General features: G+C 43.0%; 2 protein-coding genes across 10 annotated transcripts in view; both read right to left on the bottom strand.

The window, feature by feature from the left end:
- Nucleotides 1-18,244, bottom strand: part of EPB41L1 (erythrocyte membrane protein band 4.1 like 1) — a 172,951-nt gene that overhangs the window by 124,270 nt on the left and 30,437 nt on the right. The window lies entirely within an intron of this gene.
- LOC308478990 (uncharacterized protein) overlaps nt 2,553-18,244 on the bottom strand; it is a 377,493-nt gene continuing 361,801 nt past the window's right edge. The window contains exon 4 of the transcript XR_013987410.1: nt 2,553-2,716. The gene's annotated coding sequence lies outside the window, so the exon portion shown is untranslated. The remainder of the gene's footprint in view (nt 2,717-18,244) is intronic.

Here is an 18,244-nt window from a genome sequence, read left to right as displayed (position 1 = left end):
TTGTGAAGCTAGGCAGCTGGCCCTCATTAACATCTGAACTGTTCCAATTGATGCCCATTATATGTTTTATTGGTTTAATAAGACTTTTTGTGTATTGTGTGTTTATATTTACACTGTAGCCTGCTCCAAGAATATTATTTTTTAAGGAAGAGTAGGGTACATTTTTTTTTTCAAATAAATAAGAGAAACCTAATGAGGGTAAATAAAACACACACAAAAAAAAGAGTATTTCACAATAGTGCAGATTGAGAAAGTGGAGCGGTCAGCCTCAACTCAACTATTGAAGGCTTAGCTTTCAGTCAAAGTTTCAGGCTCAGGTTGTAATGTTTAGCTGATAAGCTGAAGCGTGGGCTGAAGATCAAGTTAAAAGTTCACCTTTGGCTCTATTTTAAAACCAGTTACAGATTGATACGTTTGTAATTCTCTTGGCCCCAAAATGAATGCGAAGAAGACTCGTATTGTCCCTGGGATAGGCAGGTTTTTCACAAAGGTGAGCAGGTGATTTGCCTTTCACACAAAGTGAAACAGAAACAGTGCAATATACTGGTGGTTTTGTTGGTGCCTGGTGGGTGGTTGTTGCTGTTGTTTTTTTGTATCTTTATTATGTATCTTGTGATGTACAGTATATGGAAACTGTTCAGTTTGGTTATGTATGGTTTAATGTTTTATTTATTGTTTATGACGTCTTTTGCAATGTTTTAGTTACGTATTCTTTTCATGTTGTAAGCTGCCTTGAGCATAGTTTGAACCATGGAAAGGAAGTAGACAAATAAAATTATGTATTTATTGTCACCAAAGCAACCAGGAAATGCCAGCATCAAATGAATAACCTACCATGTACAGAAGGTAATAATATAAAAAGCAGAAGACCATGCATTTGTCTGGATTTTATCATTTGTTAAACTCACAAGCCATTCTTGGACATTGCCATTGCTCTAAGCGTGAAGAGGCCATCTCAGAACTGATAGCTCATTTTAGGTTTCCAGAAATGTTTGTACAGTGTTTGGATGATGCTTCAGCTGGATAATAAAGAACAACTCTGTGAGCAAATAGGCAGCAGGTCAGGCCAGTAAGGGCTTGAACCCTTAGCCAGCACCCAACCTGGCTGACCGCTGGGGCCACGGCAGACATTATTATACTGGCAGCTGTATTTTCAATCCCTTTCCTAATGATCCCTAACATGGAATTTGCTATTTGCTCACCTGCCAGACACTAGGTCAATATTTTAAAGATGTAAGCTCCTTGCCTCAATTCTGCTCACATGCCTAGCCTTTCTCCTGCTGCTACTCTGATCTCTTATCCTAAAGACAAATTAAAATCACATTGGGAAAGGCAGCTAGGGTAGCAACCAGCAGAGGGCCCCAATCAAGACTGCAGGGTCTTGAACATTTATTTCCTGCCAGGGAATCATGATTCTGCAACAGGAAAGGGCACTGTGACTCACTTGCCAGCAGATGGGCAGCCTACTAGGATTCTCGATCTCTAGGTGATGCTTGAGCATGAAGTTGAACATCTGGAGAGTGAAAATACACACACACACACACACACACACACACACACACCTTTCCAAGCATTCACTTTGAACTCTAGAAGGCTGCAAATGATTTTGGGGCAAGCGAAAGGCTAGTCACCTATGTCTACATCAGGCACCCCCAAACTCGGCCCTCCAGATGTTTTGGGATTACAATTCCCATCATCCCTAGCTAACAGGACCAGTGGTCAGGGATGATGGGAACTGTAGTCCCAAAATATCTGGAGGGCCAAGTTTGGGGATGTCTGGTCTACATGGTACATACAGCTTTGAAAAGCAATCTCCGCTCATAAGTGGCTAAGGAAAAGCACCAAAGGCCTCAAAAATGCTTTTTGGGTTGCGCATGATAGCCTCACTTTCTAAAATCCCAAATAAAAAGCCAGTGCTGCAGTTTGCTCTCCTGTCAACTGCTTGCCTGAGCAACTTTTGTGATTCCTGGCTGTTGAGCACTGGTGTGAAAGTAATGGAAATATATGCTACGGCTAAACAGGGTGACAAAGGATGCATTAGTCCTCTTTAGAGGTCCATGCTGAAAGATGCTTTGGACGTGCAAGTCATGGACACATCATTACAAAACTCGCATTGTCTGCTGGTGACAATAACAGGGATCATTCCATTACTTAACGCCACATGCTGGCAAAAACAGAGCAGAGGGGGGTTAATTCATTTTTAAGAGAGAGAGAGAGAGAGAGAGAGAGAGAGAGAGAGAGAGAGAGAGAAGGGGGGAGATAAACTGCAAAGCCAGTAGTGATTCCTAATAGACCCAAAGCCTTGGTTACCTTGGCAACTCACACAACGGTCCCTTATTAGCAGCAGCAAAATGATCTTGTGCAGAATAAGCGGCACTGAATCCATAATAGGATTACAGCAGTCCCTTCCTTTCTCTATTCCTTCTTCTCCTTTTCATCTGAATTCCATGATTAATATATAATCCTTTGCAGAGGGGTGGGGCTTTTCCGCATCCCAAATTGAAGGTGGGAGGGAAATTACAGTGGTATCTCAGGTTAAGTACTTAATTCGTTCCAGAGGTCCGTTCTTAACCTGAAACTGTTCTTAACCTGAAGCACCACTTCAGCTAATGGGGCCTCCTGCTGCTGCCGCGCCACCGCAGCACGATTTCTGTTCTCATCCTGAAGCAAAGTTCTTAACCTGAAGCACTATTTCTGGGTTAGTGGAGTCTGTAACCTGAAGCGTATGTAACCCAAGGTACCACTGTATGTTGGGTTTTCCTGAACTAGTCTTGAAGCTTATTAATGCCATGGTAGTCTTGCCCACATGAAAGCCTGCCAAACAAACAAATTAATTAATTAATTAATTAATTTTTAGACCAAGAGATTGTTTGCAAATGAAAGTTCCTGGAGGATCTGATGCAAATCCTTGGCAATTTTAATACACCACTTGAGTTTTGAGTTGACCCTCTCTATTCACTCCTACTTGTCTGGGAAACCAACAACAACAACCTGTTTGTGTGAGATCACAGAACCAGTGAGTATGCGCTTAGCTACAAGAACTACCAGGGTTATTTAAACAGCCTTATTTCACTATCTTATTCTAACAGCCCTACACAGAGGGGTTTTCTGACTAGGGAAGCCACTTAAAAGGTAAAGGTAAAGGTACCCCTGCCCATACAGGCCAGTTGTGTCCGACTCTAGGGTTGTGCGCCCATCTCACTTAAGAGGCCAGGGGCCAGCGCTGTCCGGAGACACTTCCGGGTCACGTGGCCAGCGTGACGAAGCTGCTCTGGCGAGCCAGCACCAGCGCAGCACATGGAAACGCCATTTATAAAGCTATAAAGCGGTACCCATTTATCTACTTGCACTTAGGGGTGCTTTCGAACTGCTAGGTGGGCAGGACCTGGGACCGAAAGACGGGAGCTCACCCCGCCGTGGGGATTCGAACCACCGACCATACGATCGGCAAGTCCTAGGCACTGAGGTTTTACCCACAGCGCCACCCGCATCCCTCTAGGGAAGCCACTTACTCATGATCAAAAAAAGAGAGAGGAAGAGCATTCCTAAAAAAAGAAAAAGGACAAGGGCACAAATTTGCATAAAAATTGCACATTCTAATTGATATGTATCTATGCAAATTTAGAAAGGAGATGGATAATTCCAACAGAAATACATTTCTCCACAGCAGGGAAGGTTGGTCAGGTGACCTACCTGCCTGCTAAGTCAGTGTGAACAGCTGATGGACAACTTCAAGGCCTCTTCTGCCCTCCATTCTGGTGGTTCTTTATCTTTAAACTGGGCTTGGACCCAACAGCTCTTCAAACAAAGGACTCCTGAATGTAAAGGTAGGGTTGCAATATGTCCATTTCCTGGACATATCCGGAATACCGCATTTGTCAGCAGCATCCGGGTGAAAATTGGCCAAATGTCCGGGGAAATCTGGACATATGGCAGCCTACATTGGCAGTGCCAATTTTGCCTTAAAATAGCTCTGACAACCCTTCAAACAGAAGACAGTCCTCTAAAAGAGGGCACATGGCCACTCTATTTCTGGCACAGGTCTCTTAAAAACGCATCAACAAGTAATTATAGTCTGCTTACTGCCATTTCATGCAAAGAGCATCTTCACAAACTGGCACCCCAGACAATCGTGATTGCTTATGTAACACAACAAAAGGCAATGAAGTCACATTACAAACCCAATTAAACAGCATTTTAACAAGAAGTGAGGAAATACAGAACGCACAAAAGCAACCTGTTGTGTGTGTTGTTGTTTTTTTAAAAAAAAGTTCTAAAAGGTTTTATAAAGGTGTGGAGTGAGCCACTTATGGAAGGGCCTGAACACAAAGGAGGCCCGAATACCCACCAAATTAAGGCAAGATGGTGGGATTCCACAAGTACTTTTCTATAGGCTTTGTGCATTCCATAGGCAGCAGTCATGGCTTCTTCCCTCAGTTGTGCTTTTTCAGCTAGTTCCCCATTTCCTGATCTAGTTCTAAATATTCTGAAAAGAAAGAGTAGGGGAATAGAGTAGAAAATCTTGGTTCAGTATTCGCATGAACTACCAAAATTCACATGAACTACCAAATTAGCTCTGAGCTGCTTTCCCAGTGGTGGGTAATATTACTAATCTCTTAAATAACCAGAGTGAACTGGATGGACACCATGCAAGAACATCCTCAAGGAAGGTTGGGTATTGTTATGTACTGAGCTGAATCCTAGAACAATAGGATCCAGAATGCAGCAGTCTGATTGGTCCACAGGAGCCGCCCAATCCAGCTCCAGGTAGAAGTGAATCAGCGACCTGATTGGCCTGCAGGAGCAGTCACTCAGGCTCCTGGATGAAGCGAATTAGCAACCTGATTGGCCTGCAGGAGCAGCCAATCAGGCTTCTGGAGGAGGTGAATCTGCAACCTGGTTGGCCTACAGGAGCAGCCCAGAATTAACCAATCACGTGGGCCCACTGTGTAAATAATGTATATATAGCTAGACATTTTGGGGAAAGATTCATTCATTGCTACTAGGAGCTATTTTAGGTATGCAGGAGCAACAACTGTTTGGGTGAATTGGCCCTCCAGTCTGCAGACCAAAATGCAAACTTGCTGTGGATATTTAAAAAGGATGAGGGGCGTGGCCCCACTGGCTCAGGCTTGAAACATATTCTGCTACAAATTGTTATTTTTCTACAGCTGTGTTCCTCGATTATGAAGCAAAATGGCACTTCCCCTCCTTCACAGGGGTGTGGAGTTCAATTAAAATTCACTGAAGATTGTGAGGTGTGGCAGTTCTTTAGCACTGGGACCCAATAAAAATGGACAGCCAAACAGTGCTACTTTTCTTAATATCTAAATTTCATGTGTCCCTTTCTCTGTATAGAACTTCAGTTTGAGGCATAGCTAACAAAAAGGATGCCACAGCAATGTTTCTCAGTTAATGGTGAAGGATGAGGAGAAATCTCTGCTCTCTGATACACACAATCTCTTTTCTTTTCTTTTCTTTATGTAAAAAACTGCTAAAGGTGTGCTAAACAGAGAAGAGGAAAAAGACAAAAAAGAGAAACAGATTGCATGCACATATTACGGTACATTTAAAACACATTCTCTTTCCTAGCCCCTCAGAAAATCCTGGGAACTGTAAGAGCCCTGGTTGCTTCTGACCGTAACTCAAGAAATCCATTATGTGTGAAGAGACTTACCAACTCTTATCTCCAACACATACAACAGTGAAAAGAAGCACCAGCGCTTCAGCTGTGGAGAGATAAGGTAGCCTGTCTGTGCACATTCCTTCATGCCATGTGCAGAATTTTGCTTGATGCAAAAATGAAAAAAGTCCAACATGCATGCTTTCTACAGGTTTTAGTGATGTGCCTTTCTGATGGCGTATGCATAGTAATGCTGATACTATGTGGAAGTGCACCATAAGACCAGGAAGAAATGGTACTGCAGCCAAGAGTGAGTAACTACTCATGTATGTTCTGTTTATATCAGCAGTGTAATGGCAGAAGAGTGAACTCATGCAAAGATTACCCCTTCCCTTCTACAAACAAGAGGGGGGATTTTGAAAAGCCACAACTGCAATTTTGTGCTTTCAACAGTCACACAAGTAGGCCACGTGGGGATCATTACTTGCAGGAGTTGGCCAGCTGCAGAAACATCTGCACCTTCTATGAAGTCTGTAGTCATTACACACAGAGGAAGACAGATAATGAACATCTATAATGCTAAGGAGTTGCATTTTTGCTATTAGCTAAAAAAATAACCTCAGTGCGCCAGCCTCCATGGGCATCAGGCTGGTATATCTAGAGGGCAAGGAGGAGATTAAAGAGCCTCAGGGAGAATGAAATTCAGGTTAGAAGGACAAACATGCAGCCTGTCTCCAGGCAGTCATGTACTCAAATACGGCTGCAATTTATTAGCACCTTATCCTCCTTCGTGCCCTTGCATCTCAGACCATCATCACACAGTTTGCTGCTGCTTATTTGAGAGGACAAAAACAGCAGGTTCTATTCTAAGGGAAACTGGAAGTACATGGCCAGAGCAGTAGCCCAAGGCAGAATAAAAGAAGCAGGAAAGGATACAAAATGAGGAATGAGATGCATAGACAGAACTGAACAAGGCAGGCATGCGGACACACACATAGCATAAGTCCAAGGTAGTCAGCAGGCAAAAAGAACAGAAGTGTGCCTGCAAAGCTAAAGCCCTGCTCTTCATTTTAGATTCCAATTTCTGCAACATTCCTATTCATTCCCCACTGCTACTGAATGCGTTATTCTCCTCTCTGCACAATCACATGTACCTGCACTCTCACTTATTTTTCCAATATGAAGGAAGCAGAAGAAACAGCTGCAGTGTTAACTCATGCATCTAAACCAAGGAGGACTCCATTGCTCAAGTGATTGCCTTGGATGTATTTGGCTCCTTTGAGCAATGTGGGCCAGAAGTGTTGATTGGCCACCAGAATTGCAAAAGTGCAAAAAGGACACACAAACAGCCAGAGAAGAGATGTTGTGCAGAAGCAGCTCTAGCTTCCCTATAGAAAGCTCTCTTATCAGCATTGAAAATCACACATCTTCCCCTCATTCCTCAAGTCGCTCCAGATATTGGTAAAAAAAAAAGTCACCAAGAGTGAATTGGTATGACACCCCAGGCATTTGGAGTACACAGATTCTGTGGTTCTATGCAAAATTCAGCAGAGAAGCACAAGATAAGATAAAGATAGGGCGTGCTCACCATGGCAACACAATTAATTTTGGGTTTGGGTTACGTCCCTGCTATTTTTTTAGCCTCAGTTCTTAGGGTATTTTATTGCCTTAAATCCTGGCATCACCAGCCTTTGAAGGCCAATGAACACATCTGCATTTTTGAGTGAGTGCTGTGGGCACCACACCATTTGGTCACTGCTCTTTCTACTCCCCCAGTTCAACCCACCCTCCAACGCAGAGGAGGAAAGAAAGTATGTGAACACAGTTTTTGGTTTTCTAAGCGCTGGATCCAGCAAAATTAATCTGAGTCTAGAAAAGCACATCAGACTAAAAGAGGAAGTGGGAAAGACTATTATTCTTCCAACTCCCTATTCCAGCTCTTTATGTTATCCAAGGGAGAAAAGGGTAATCACCACCATCACCATAACCAAGGAAGCATTGAGCGACTTTGAAATGTCTTGGGCACCATGAAACCTTCAAGGTCATCATTGCACCCACAGGTGCCAACATTGCCTGGACACAGAGTTTTAAAGCCTGGATCTTTGCCTAGAAAAATGCCACAAAAGGCAGTCTAAATAAGCCCAAAGTTGGGATCCTAACAAAAAGAACTACAGAGAAATGTCTTTAGAGACTATCAGCTAGGAACTTCAAGCAGAACAGGGGACCAGATTTTAGCATCCTGCAGGCACAAAGCAAGAGCTTAAATTCTGAAGAGGGAGCACCAAAAACCATTTAAATATGACTTGAGTCATATTCATCACTAACATGTCACATAATTGTAAAATAGGTGTGTGTTATGTCCACGCGTGTGTGCTAAGCAAAGTAGGGTCTGAAAAGAAATGAATAAAAAGGACTATGGAAACCACCATGCTTTTGTATTTAGCTGTTCAAACAGTTTAAGTGGTTAGAGTGGCTGCTGCTAGAGTTTTAAAGTGAAGTCTTGATATGTAGTCCCTCTGTATTTGAGAATGTCCTTGCATGCCCACAGTCTAAATGAAAAGCAGTATGAAGCGGAACTAAGGAAACTTTTCAGCTGATTAAGACAGTCTTAAATGGAGGGTTAGAATTTCTTGTAATAATGAGGTTGGTGTCTACCAGCACTTCTGCCTTATCAAGGACCCAGCAAAACAGGAAATTAAGAAGAAAAGAATTACACATTCATGAGGGACAGGGTCATCAGCATGACTGTCTATACTTCTTCTTAAATGTAATAAAAATGTAGGAATGTCATCACGCAGCCCCCAGTGGAGGATCTGTAGTGCCACATCAGAACCTTGATTTGTATGGAGTCGAAGCACAGTCCTCACTGGAGGAATTGTAGTTCCTCATCACAAACCCTTTGTAGCTTGTCAAAAAAACAACAAAATGTGAACATCTTCCACTGACTTCTATGAAATCAAGGAAAGAGGTTGCAAACCATCAAACAATGAAACCAGGGAGAAGGAAGCAATACTTGCCCCACCACCCCAGATACTGATGATGGTGAGGGTGTGAGATGTGACACATAGATAGCAGTCAAATACAACATTCCCAGAGTGGACATGTAAGGGGATGTTTGCTCCAGCCAGTCGGAACTTCCTGTTTCCTCCTGAGCTGGGACAAACTTCCTCTGCATGTGACTAGAGGTGGGCGTGACCTTACCTGCCCAGGTAACAAAAGGGCAAGACAGGCAGCACACACACTCGCTTCTCCATCTTGCTTTCGACGTGTGAGCAGCAGTGACTGCCAGTCTGCAGTCACTGGCACTAACTCCCTTATGGGTAGTTCCACATGTATATACTTTGTAACCTAATCTGCCTTCAGGGATCCATCTGTGAACTGCATGTGTGAGTAAACTTCTTTTATACATTTTACACAAGATTGTGTTGTGTCTATTCTTTTCAAGGGGGAGATAAGGGGATTACCAGAAATCCTATATTGAGAAGCTTAAACAAGCTTGCAACAAACTAACCGCTGTGTGTTTAAAAGGGGAATGTACTCTGCTAAGTAAAGGGACTTGCTAACGCAAGTTAGAAAGGATATTATTAAACAATATATCCTCTCCTGCCTCCCTGAACATTCCCACAGAGGGAAGATGCACACTTTGTCTACACTGCAAAGGTTTTGCCATTTGCTCCATATACAGTGGTACCTAGGGTTACAAACACTTCGGGTTACAGACTCTGCTAACCCGGAATTAGTACCTCAGGTTAAGAACCTTACCTCAGGATGAGAACAGAAATCGCGTGCAGCAGCAGGAGGCCCCATTAGCTAAAGTGGTACCTCAGGTTAAGAACGGTTTCAGGTTAAGAACGGACCTCCGGAATGAATTAAGTTCACAACCAGAGTACCACTGTAACTCAATGAGGGACCACAGACTTTCCAAGGGAGAAAATAAGTTGTCTGGAATTAAAGACAGGATAGCAGGGAGTTCTAGCTATTGAGCCTAGAGTCTAGGGTAGGTGAAGGATTTTGCCTCCACCTCAATTATTTTCTCATGCACAGGCAGAGAGTGGTGCTGGTAGTTAACAGGAACTCTCTGCCTTTTCCTACTCCTACATCAAATTTGACAGGATGAGTTGGAGGTCTGTCATCAGAGCACTAATTTATTTTAAAGGTGCTGTGGGGAGAGGGAAGGGCACCCATAGAGCCATGAGTGGGGAAAGTAAAATGTTTTCCCCTGCATTGCTCTCCTGATCTAGCAGCCCCACCCGCCCACCGATTTTTGTCCATTTGGAAAACATGCATCTATATTTTTTTCATTGAAGAGGCAGATAGCAGGTGGGAGATTAGATCAGGAAAACAGTTAAATCTGCTTTCCCCACAACACCATGGTTCCAATCCAGTTCACACACTCTCTTCTGAAAGAAATTAAGACAGACAGAATATCTGGTTAAGGCTCTCCAATGTCTCATCTAGTTTGGCTCTGAGAACATGACTGACAGTACCCTTTACATAAACCTCTTTATCAGTGATTTTACACACTTCAGAAGAAAAGGGAAATATAACTCCGAGGAACAGCACATAGCAGTTCTTCATCAATAAAAATATATACGTATCAACTGCAGCTATAAGGGGACTTTTAAAAAACGCCAAATTAATACTCTGAATCCGTTGGGCCAAGAAGTTGAAGCCTTTTCCCAGCACTCAAATGACAACTGTGTGGTACACCTCCTTTGAAAGAAATATCATCAAAGTGAGTAACAGAGAAGTTCAGAAATGAATATTTAATATACACATACCTGCCTGACAGGTGTGTATTACTCCTAACCACCAGTTTATCTAATTTTGTCCTGGAGGGAACCACATCGTAAGGAGCGGGCTCTCATCAGGAAACCACTGTGGAGAAGACAAACACCACAAAAAGTAGCATCTAGAATGTGCTAGAACTGAAGACTTTGGCGGGGGACAAGAATCAGCAGTGATGGAGGGATTTCAAGAACTAAGATCGTTCTTCCTTTTTCTAATTAACCGTAACCATGCTTTTCAAGTGAATTTCTCTTGCCTGCCCACTAGCAACAGACAAGTTCACAGTTACATTCCCTTCATAATTCAATATAAAAAATATAGCTTTGTGCCCAAGAAGTCAGGATGTTTTACATACAAAAGTTCAGAGTATGCAGCCAGAACTTTCATTACGCTACACCTCTCTACCCTCAAATTATTAAGCAAACCTTTAACTCATTAAACAAGGAACACACTGCCATTCATCTTTCCCTCCAGGCAATAATGCCAACTTCTCAGGAACCAACCCAAGCCATCCCAAACAGTTAGTAATTTTTGACACTGCCCTTCAGCAGCCAGTTCTGGAGAAGTCGGCTCCTTTGTAGAAGCATCTGAGGAATAGATGTGATACTGGAAGCCTACAAATTCAATTTTTTTTTCAAATGCCACGCCAGCAGGCAAAGATTACTTATAGGCAGGATGCATTTCCAGTAAGGGCTGCAAGATCTCTTTTTGCCTCAGTTGGTTGCATACAGCAATCAATGCAGCAATGATGTGTATTACAAACTTAGTAGGCTTTAAGAGAGTCCACATTTATTTCACTTTTGAAAATCTGAACATTTTCAGAAAAGCTCAAAGTCCCAGGATGCAGACAGTGCATCTATAAATATGAGAATCATATTAAACCAAGCAAAGCATAAAATGGCACCTGAATGCTGGGCAGGTTCTTGTGTCATTTGCCTACACAAACAAAATGGCAGTTGAATCATTATGGGAATGGAGCTGGCAGGAAAACACACCTGCATTTGGGCTCCATTTCCCCCTTTATTTTTTATTGGGCTGTCACTATCTTTGAACCTGACCTACATCTCACGGTTGTTATGAGGATAGTATGGGAGGAAGTCCATGTGCACGGATTTGAGGAAGGGAAGTACGGCATTAATGAAACTAATAAAATACAGTCCCAAGTTTGGGTATCTGGGCAGTTCTACCGAATCATCTGGATTTCTGGGATGAACCAGCTAAGAGTGACATGAAGTTTGTCTGGCTTAAGAGGGGCAACAGGTGGAAGAAGTTCTGTAGAACCTGCAAAGCTTATAAGCTGCTTTGAAAAATGCAAAGCACATGTGGCATTTTAAGAATTTCGGGCCATTCCACCAATTTTTTCAAATATAGTGGCACTAGTGACTAAGTCCACCACAGAATGATAAACCCACAAAACTGATTTTACAGTAGAAGAGGCAGAGGATGCGGAAGAACAGGGGGGAAATGGTACAGTTGGAGCTGCCAGGGATGTTAAACCTGCAATCCAAGAATGTAGTCCTGGCATGGAAGAATTAGAAAGAGGAATTTAATTTGTATGTGGAGATTGAAAAAGCAGATAAAGAGGAAGCAGTGAAAATTAAACTGGAGAAGGATAAGTAGAATATTGTGTACAGACATCCCACACATTCAGTGTAGCCTGACTGTGATAATGGTCTGTTTGACGTTCACTGCAACTCAGAAATAATGGAAGAGAGGCAATAAATACTTTTTCCATCCAAAAATCAAGGAACAGGAGACAGTATTGATTGAGAACTGCATCAGCTTAAAGACACTATCAGTCAGTTGCAATTTTAGAGATATTGAAGATTCACTGATAAGGGACCAGACAGTGTGGAATTCAGGACATATGATGATCTAGAGTGGTTGTGGGGGGGATTTATTTGACTTGGCAACATGCAGAACAAATGAAATATCCCAAGACAGTCAAAAAGTCAAACACCGAAAGTGAAGGCAGTGGAATCTCTGCAAACAATTCAAGAAAAGGGAGAGAAAGAAATCAGAAACAAACAACAGAGGACTCCTTAAGGTGATGCAAATATTATCTGGTGAAAATATGAGGAAAACAAAGGTAGAAGTACCAGCTGATTGCAGAGGAAGGAGAACTACTGCAATTCAAACAACATTTAACTATTTTGCATCCACAATGTTGATCAAAAATGAGGAGTGTGGGGAGATGAAGACTACATACACACTACAGTGGTACCTCGGTTTAAGAACAATTTGGTTTACAAACGCTGCAAAACCGGAAAAAGTGTCTTGGTTTGAGAACTTTACCTCGTTCTAAGAACAGAATCTGAACAGTGGAAGGGCCTCATTAGGAAAAGCATGGTTCAGTTTTAAGAATGGTTTTGGTTTAAGAACGGACTTCTGGAATGGATTAAGTTTGTAAACCGAGGTACCACTGTATAAATAAATATTTGGCAGATAAAATGGTAAACACAGTACAGATATTTTTTAAGGACCAAAACCATGCTGTTGTGGGTCAAAAACCATGTCATTCCAATCTGACTGTGCTGACATTAGCAACATCTTCCCTGAAAGCCTTGTGAACCTGGAACATTACATTGGAAGAAACTAACCAGCTATTAGCCATGTTAAAGACAGTGGCAAAATACAAACGCAAAACACATAGGCATTGTTGTGACCCCAGAATCATACTCCATGGATATAGCCATGGACCCAAGAGGTGGTGGTGTTGAAGTGGAAAGGGAGTTGCACTCAACTCTGACCCAAAAATTATCCCAGTTCCCTAGATACAACATTTCAGGAGCCCATTTTGCCACCACCTCTGAAACCTGAGGTTACATAATGCCACCCAAGTTCAAGGACTCCATCACAGGAGCCACCGTCTCCTCTGCACCTTTTGGAGTCAGAGTCCCTTTAAAAAGACAAGGCTCCTTTATTTTAACTGGAAGAGGCTTGTAACAGTTGTGACAGTAGCAGTAACAGTAGTTAACCAACCACTGAGCTGAAATCCTATTTAGGTCTAAGTTTGGGGTTGTTGGTTGCTGAGGCAACATTTTTACCTGCTTGTACGAATCTCCAGCCAAAGTCCATGTGGAACTATCCAAGGTGCTAACTGAAACAAACTTTCCTTTGCCTTCCTAAAACCTTTGTGTTGCCCTACCAGAACCAGAAGTTCACCCTGCTTTGGGTCTACCATGACAGAACCTGAATTCCATGGCTTCATAAACCATATGGCTTCATAAACCATTTGTTTACCAGGGCAGACAAATCAGTTGGTCGCATTTATTAGCCCAAAGCAAAGGTATAGATTAAAATGCCATGTGCAGAAATACAGATAATAGCTCCTCAACAATCTGAGATGTTGGCTTCTTATTCAATACTTGGGGGGGCGGGCAGAACAGGCATATGGTCTTGTGGCTGTCCTGAACCAGTGCTTGGTACAGTAACACAGTGTTTCCCAAACTTTCCCCCCCGTCCTTGTTTCCTTCCTGTGCCCCGCCCCCCGGTGCAAAAAGATATTGTCATCTGGAGAAGCCCTGGCTGTCTAGATTAATAATAATAATAATTTATTTATACCCCGCCCATCTGGCTGAGTTTCCCCAGCCACTCTGGGCAGCTCCCAATCGAGTGTTAAAAACAATAAATATTAAAAACTTCCCTAAACAGATGTCTTTTAAAGAGAAGATAGCTGCTTATTTCCTTGACCACACCCTTACCTGGGAGTAAGACCCACTGAACTAAGTGAGACTTTCTACTGAGTAGACACTAGTGGCAGCAACAAGCAGCTCCAGCTCATCCAGCCCTACCCATTGTCACCCGAACACCACATTTACTTAACCTGGGGGTTCTGAATTGCGGGCTCTACTGGGCAAAATGGGAGCTTCAGAGATCACCCTCTCCTACTGGAAACAAATCAAGACTGCTCCAAGAAAACACACGTGGCAAAAAGGAGACCAGGCCCTTGCCCCCTTGTGATTGGCCAAGCGGATAGCCAATCAGGATTTTTTTAAAAAACAACTTTTTTCTTCACTTCTCACTTCCCTCTGTGGCCCCCTAGCCTTATCCTGTGGCCCCCTTGGAATATCTTGGGGCCCCACAAGGGGCCATATGGCCCCTGGTTGGGAAACACTGCAGTAATAGACCGGATGAAAGTGCTGGGGAAAATGCTACTGGCTCCTGCAAATGGAGCCCAGGAAACAGGGCCTATATAAGATGTGTTTAGTGCCAGTTTGTATATATTTAAGTTTGTCTATCAGTTGGGGAGAAAGAGAATGAGAGTTCCAGGAAACATGGAACATTTCAGTACAAGACATTGGTTGTGTCTTGGAAGTTTAATAGGTCAGGCTATGCACTGGGCATCTTAAAGTCACATGGGAATTCCATCTGGCCAAATCAAAATCATATCCAAATAGGGTTTTCCAATCTCACTCTGGTATTTAAGGTTAGAGACCACAGACCAAGGAAGCTCTGTTGAATCTATACTTAAGTGTAAAGTGGCTTGAAAAGTAGAGTCCCTTTAAGACTTTTTTTATAGGGAGGCATCTTAACCAACCCAACAAACTTGACACATCACCAACTTCAGACTTGCAACTGTTGTGTGTCAAACCATCTTACCAACTATCTTGTTGGGAAATTCAACGGCCTGCAGACAGGCCAGAGCTATCATTTCTCTGCAAGATTAAAAATGCATAATCTGTATGTGTACTAGCAACAGCTTGCATGAAAAAGACACAATCGTAGGGAAAAGTACACCAAAGAGACCAGGCCTTTTCTTTATCTCTTTCCTGTTTGATATACAGACATAGTCACAAGCTCTACATGATAGTCATAAGACAGATTAATATACTAGCAGTCCTTGAGCTGTAGAATGAAGCCTGAGAGAGATAACGGATTCATATGCACAATGATAAGCGTATCACCCCACTCCTTGCATGGATCTTCAAATGCTTTCTTAGAATAATTATCAACCAGGTAGTACCTTAGATCAGGGAGCTGCAACAAAATCAAGACTGAAAACATGCAGTCATATAGACAGCAGAGATTTTTCACCCTATATTCTCACACCGAAGTTAAGGCTGGTTTAGATTCAAGCAGTTATGTACATTTGTTGCAACTAATAGCTCAGTGAACGTGTAATAATTTTTTGGCATTAAAGGATCTCTAAATTTTTTATAACTGCACATGTTTAAGAGCGGTGTAGAAATAATACAGTACGAAGACAGTGCAAATTTTATCTCTTGCATGTTCTCTTGCTTGAGAATGCCCAGTTCCATGTGTTCCTGAGACTTACCAAGGAAGCAGGCAGTGTCCAGGAAGTCAGCAGCTGAAAGACTAGTCGGAATAGGGGGCAGACAAGAACAGGACCTTGGATAGCTCCAAGGGGGCCCAGCTAGCTGAAGCTCTCTCCTCATAAGGCAGCTATGGGAGCATGTTGTCTCAGCAGGAACTGAACCGTGATAAGCCCCACCTCTATGAAGGAACTGGCTGCATGGTTTAAAAGTCCTCACTTCACTTTGTAGTCTTTGACTTCTGCAAGGCTGATAAGATGGAGAATAAGATTATTGCAGTACCTCTAAGTCAGATGGTGGTGGCAGGACTGTACTCTGACTGGGAGGGCACCAAATAAGCGACTAATGGGTTGCTATCCAAGGAAGCCATCTGAACCTCATACTTACAAGTCCCCCACTATGTAGTGGGCCATGGGATCACGGCAAAGGAAATACATGTTCAGAAACATGCACTAAAGCCTTTCTTGGACTGTGTATCATTTTGGAGTGAAGGTGGGGAGAGACATGTAGAAATCTACCATATCAGAGAAAACTAAGCCAGAACCTTTCTACCTGGCAGATCCATTTTCCACTAAGAGGGAGTTTTGATGTAAGGGATTGTGGGTTTTGGGGTTTTTTAAAATGCTATTACTCCCAGCAGCCTGAAGGGGTGCAATGCAATATCAGTTCAACTGTCCAGCAATATTTCTGAGTGTGTCATTTGGCTGCAAACCTCTAGTATGCGGTACCTATTTCAGTTTGTGTGCAAATGAAGGACAAAAATAAGCAATAAAAGACTTTGATATGAGATCCTGGGGGATGGAACTGGAAAGGAGGTTACTGGAGCTCTATAAGAAAATGAAGCTCAACCATAGAGCTTCTGTTACTGGCTATAGTGAGCTAATACCGTTACAGTGCTGACTACTACTGTATTGATGGTCCTCCCCCAACCCTGCTCCCTAAATAGAATTTGAGCAAGGTACTTAAATGAATAACACACCCTTTGTTGTCAGAATAGCAGTTTCACGGCAGCTATAAGAATGTGTTGTCCATCTCTTCTTAAAATAGTGGAACGGAATGTTCAATTCACACTCTTTGTCCCCGTTAGCAGCCTCACATGTCCCCATCACCGCACTCCACCAGCATCCATGCATCTGCAGTAGGGAACTTGCTGTACCCATGGAAGTTCCCCAGGCAATTCAAAACCCCAATCATGCAGGGTTCTAAGTCACATGGGGAGCCTCCACAAGTACATCAGGTTCCCTGTTACAGGCGCTTGCCCTCCAACATGTGGAAGTTTGCTGGGGCTGAGGAACAGGGATGTAATGCTACTGTATTCTCCCTCTCTCCCTTGTTGCATGATAAGAATGCCTCAACCAGGGTATTGCTCCCAAGCAATCCATTGGCTAGGTGAAAAAAATAGAAAAGAAAAAGAAATGAGCATGAGGGGGCATGGCATCATTCTCCACAATGGCAGGATGTACCAAAGCAAAACACCTGCTTGAGCATGCACACATCTCACCACGGCAAAGGTACCCCAATGGAAATCAAGCACACAAGTAAATCTGTCTTCTCAGATCAGAGTTCAGGCTCCTTGGGTTTCTTCATCTCTCCTGCAACAGCTGTACATTCGGCACAGACTTCCTGGGAGTTCCCCCAGGCTGACAGGGCGACTGTCAAATTAGTTCCTTTGTAGCTGCACTTTTTCTTTCCCTTGCTGACACGCTAACACCTTGGAGGTGAAACTAAGTGTACTGTACAAATTGGGAAACCTAAAAAACAACAAAGGACTTCAATCATAGGACTTGTAGTCAGGCTCAAATTATAGGAGATCTGACAGGCTCTGTTTCTATTCTTCAGGCTTGCTGCACTGTTGGTTTATTCAAAGATCCTGAAGACAGAGGTGGCCTCCTCCCTCCCTTCTCTTCCACCAACTTCACATGGTCTGCTAATAAATTGCTACTCTCTGCCATACCAAGAAGAAAAGATGCTGGAATCCAGGAAACAGAGAAATGCTGAACGTTAAAGCCAGACTCAAAGGGACATTAGTTAATGCAGAATCAAACTCTGAACAAAAGACGAGCTTTTTCTAAATAAGCACATTATAACTGAAATACCTTTATCACTAGCAGGACTCAACTTGCAAATAAGCCAATACTATAGGCATGTATAGGACCAGCAGAGCTTGAATCCTGGGAAGACAAAGGCCTTATGGGTGGTTGGTCCCAAAGTCTCAGCCACGGATCAGTCATCTGTTCTGGATGGGTTTGCACTCCCTCTGAAGGAGCAGGTCTAGGAGTGATCATTAATCTATCTCTAGAGGACCAAGCGACCACTGTAGCTAGGAGTGGGTTCCACCAGCTCTGGCTGGTACACCAGCAACAACCATTCCCGAACCATCATGGACAGAATACAATGGTCTACACCATTTGCTACTGGGCAAGGTTCAAGGTTCATGCGTTCATTCACAAAGCCCTAAACAACTTAGACTTTAAAGCACTCTAAGGACCACCTGAACCCTAATGTTCCACCAGGATCACTGAGATCCTGTGATGCGGCAGCAAGCATTAGTGCCTTC

Source organism: Podarcis pityusensis (genome assembly GCF_964106645.2).
Source record: "Podarcis pityusensis genome assembly, chromosome: 6".
Taxonomy (NCBI): Eukaryota; Metazoa; Chordata; class Lepidosauria; order Squamata; family Lacertidae; genus Podarcis; species Podarcis pityusensis.
This window is presented reverse-complemented; position numbering and strand designations above follow the sequence as displayed.